This window comes from Tachyglossus aculeatus, unplaced genomic scaffold, assembly GCF_015852505.1.
Source record: "Tachyglossus aculeatus isolate mTacAcu1 unplaced genomic scaffold, mTacAcu1.pri scaffold_75_arrow_ctg1, whole genome shotgun sequence".
In the NCBI taxonomy this organism is placed as follows: domain Eukaryota; kingdom Metazoa; phylum Chordata; class Mammalia; order Monotremata; family Tachyglossidae; genus Tachyglossus; species Tachyglossus aculeatus.
Window position 1 is genome coordinate 1,108,050 of NW_024045092.1, and position 3,483 is coordinate 1,111,532.

Consider the following 3,483-nt stretch of genomic DNA (forward strand, 5'->3'; position numbering starts at 1 on the left):
TTTGTCTTGGTGTTTAGACATTCGCCAGCAACGTTCAGCAGCTCGAGCATAAGAGCGAAAGAAGAGGACAGTGGCAGTGATCCAAGGCTGTGGGTTAGTGGTCCGAGAGGCACGAAGTTGAGTTGAGTAGAGAGGATGGAGTTGAGAGCAGTAATCTGATCATCAAGAGTGGGTAGAGAGGATAGGAAGGTGAGATGGGGTGTGGCGAGCTGAGAGAGATGGATGGGGTTGAGGGAGCGGAGGTCTCTGTGGGGGAATAATATAGATTTACGGGGGGAGGAGTGTGAGAGAGGACGCAGGTGAGAAGCTTATGATCAGAGAGGGATTTCAGAGTTGGTGAAGGTGGAGGTAGTGCAGCCATAGGACATGATGAGGTCGAGGGTGTGACCAAGGTGGTGAGTGGGTGAGGTGGGCTGGACCAGGAGGTTGCCAACGTCAAGGAGAGATAGAAGGCGGGCTGCAGAGGAGTCACCGGGGACATCTATGGGGATGTTGAAGTCTCCGAGGATCGGCATGGGAATGGAAAAGGAGAGAAGGAAGGTGAGAAAGGGGTCAAAATGGTTAAGAAAGTTGGACGTGGGGCCAGGGGACTGTAGAATATGGCTACAAGAATCTGGAGTGGGTGGTAGAGGCGAATAGTATGGGCTTCAAAGGAGAAGAAGGAAAGGAAAGGGGGAGGAGGGATAGTGTGAAAGCGACATTGGGATGTGAGGAGGAAACCGACACCTCCTCCTTTTCCGATGAGTCTGGAGGAGTGGGAGAAGAAGAGGCCTCTGCTGGAGAGAGCAGCCGAAGAGACCAGGCAGAGCTGATCTAACTTTGCTTTCCATGATGAGTGGCACTAATTCACAAGGAACTTCTACAAATGCTTCTTTTATATTGCTATCCTTCTGTTAGAGTTCCTGTGTTCATTCCTTCCATTTCTGTTTGATTCCACTGGCATCATTTATCATCAGCCAATTTTTGCTTTTAACAAAGCTCATCCGAGGATGAAAGGTTCCTTAAATTTCCTTACTGTTCTGAAATAGTGATCTTGTCTGCCCACAATTGTTATTGACCTCCATTTCTTACATATGCTGTTATCATATTCCTGTTCGTTCTTCTTGCCAGAGTGTTGGATTTCTTGCTCAGTTCTTTATCCGGCTTCTTTTGTCCTCTGATTTTTGCTTCCTTACTTTTCCTGGCTTCTTCCAGGGTTATTTTTGACATTCAATTTGGCTTCTTTTGCTTCCTATCCTTTTTCAATACTCTGTTGCTTTCTTCCTTGATGGCATTATTAATCTCCATCCACATTTTCTCTGGTTCCTTGTCTGTGAGATTTATGTTTCTCAAATCGACTTTTCACATGATTCTTAAATGCGGGGGGGAAATTAATCAGGTCATATTTGGGCAGCTATAAGGCATGATAGATCTTTCTAAGTTTCAGCCCGAGTTTACACATTAACAGCTTATGATCTGATCCAAAAATAGAACTCTTTCATCTCTTTCTACAAAGAAAATAGTCTATTTGATTTCTACATAGTCCATCTGGTAAAGTGCATGTGTACAAAGGTCATTTAGGTTGGTTAAAGGAAGTGTTGGCATTAAAAAAGTCATTTGATTCACAGAAATCAATCTCCAGCTTGATTCCAATTTCCAAAACCATATTTTCCAACAACCTTCATTTCCATTCGATTACCAACTTTTGGATTCCAGTCCCCAGTGGTAACCAACACTCCTTGCTTGCAGCTTTTATTAATCTCTCCCGGCACTTTATCATAAAGCCTATCTATTTCTTCTTGCTCTGCATCTGTTGTTGGGGCATACACCTGATGTATTGTCATTGAATGGTTTTCCTCTGAATCTAAGGGATTCAACTCTTATGCTGGTAGACACAAATAGCTATTGGATAATGGACAGCATTATATCCAATAACTAGTTTAGCAGTTTTCGTGATCACAACTACCGCTACATCGCTATTAGAGAAGCAGCGTGGCTCAGTGGAAAGAGCAAGGGCTTTGGAGTCAGAGGTCATGGGTTCAAATCCCGGCTCCGCCAATTGTCAGCTGTGTGACTTCGGGCAAGTCACTTAACTTATCTGTGTCTCGGTTACCTCATATGTTTAATGGGGATTAAGATTGTGAGCCCCACGTAGGACAACCTGATCACCTTGTATCCCCCCAGCGCTTATAACAGTGCTTTTCAGATAGTAAGCTCTTAGCAAATACCATCATTATTACTACTATACCATTTCTTCTTTTTTTCAACATGTGCAGAGTAGTAGATGATAGGTTCAGTCGATTGGAAGTGCCCAATACCAGTCCATTTCAGTTCACCTATTCCTAGGATGTCTATCATCAATTGGTCCATTTCATTCTTGACTATTTCCAGCTTTCTCTGGTTCATACTCCACACATTCTATGTTCCAATAATAAGGGATCTTTATAGCTTTGGATACTCATTTCGTGCATGGCAAAATCAGCGACCAGAGGGCCCGAAGTCTTTATTCCAGCCATGTTGCAAACTCCCATGATACTCTGAGACATCGTTTGCTCACCCCCAGTAGCTCGTTGAGTGCCTTCCAACCTGAGGGGCTCATCTTCCAGCACTATATCTGTAGTCGTTCTGGTATGTGTATCCATAGAGTTTTCCTAGTTAAAATACAGAAGTGGTTTACCATTGCCTTCTTCCACGCAGTGAAAACGTGACTGTCTGCCGTCATCTTTGATCAACACTTTGATCACATGATCATCCACCTTTGACTCATTCCCATGCCACCGTTTCCCAGCACAGTTGAATCAACTTTGACGCTTCAGCTTAGACCTTTCCATTATGGGTAACCCTAGTGAGACAGTGTCTCTCAATGGCATACCTCTAAGTATCACATTGGCTTACACAAACCCTTCTGCCATGGTAAGGCATTGGATTCATAGGAGAGACATAGACAGTACTTAGCTATAATTTCCTTATTTATATTAATGTCCGTCTCCCCCTCTAGACTGTAAGCTACTTGTAGGCAGGAAATTTGTTTACTGTTGTATTGTACTTTCCCAGGTGCTTAGCACAGTGCTGGCTTAGTGGAAAGAGCACGGGCTTGGGAGTCACAGGTCGTGAGTTCTAATCCCAGCTCTGCCACCTATCAGCTGTGTGACTTTGAGGCATTCTACCTCATCTGTAGAATGGGAATTAAGACTATGAGCCCCACAAGGGACAACCTGATTATCTTGTGTCTACCCCAGCGCTTAGAACGGTGCTTGGCATATAGTAAGCAATTAATAAATATCATCATCATCATCATCATCTGCTAATAGTAAATGCTCAATATAAACAAATGATTGAATGAAATGGATAAAGTGCAGCCTGTGGAATCCCCGCTTCATCATGAGAAAACTTCCCCCCATCCGTGACCTGTTCCTGACCCAGTCACTGCTCCTCCTCACCATCACTGAAACCTGGCACTTCCTAGATGACAGAGTCACCCCTGATGCTCTCTCTAGAGGGGGT